This window comes from Rhea americana, unplaced genomic scaffold (assembly GCF_003343005.1).
Source record: "Rhea americana isolate MKP2758 unplaced genomic scaffold, rheAme1 scaffold_16, whole genome shotgun sequence".
Taxonomy (NCBI): domain Eukaryota; kingdom Metazoa; phylum Chordata; class Aves; order Rheiformes; family Rheidae; genus Rhea; species Rhea americana.
Window position 1 is genome coordinate 1,081,580 of NW_028185705.1, and position 431 is coordinate 1,082,010.

Consider the following 431-nt stretch of genomic DNA (forward strand, 5'->3'; position numbering starts at 1 on the left):
GCTGTCCTGCATGATGTCCTGCTTGATGTCCTGCACAATGTCCTGTGGGGTGTCCCTGCACAATGTCCCACACGCTGTCCCACACGCTGTCCTGCACGCTGTCCTGCACGGTGTCCCTGCACCCTGTCCTGTACGATATCCTGCACGCTGTCCTGCATGATGTCCTGCTTGATGTCCTGCTTGATGTCCTGCACAATGTCCTGTGGGGTGTCCCTGCACAATGTCCCACACGCTGTCCCACACGCTGTCCTGCACGATGTCCTGCATGGTGTCCCTGCACCCTGTCCTGCACGATGTCCTGCGTGGTGTCCCTGCACGCTGTCCTGCACCCTGTCCTTGTACACCGTCCTGCTTGATGTCCTGCACAATGCCCTGTGCACTGTCCTGCGTGGTGTCCCTGCACGCTGTCCCGCACGCTGTCCCTGCGCAAT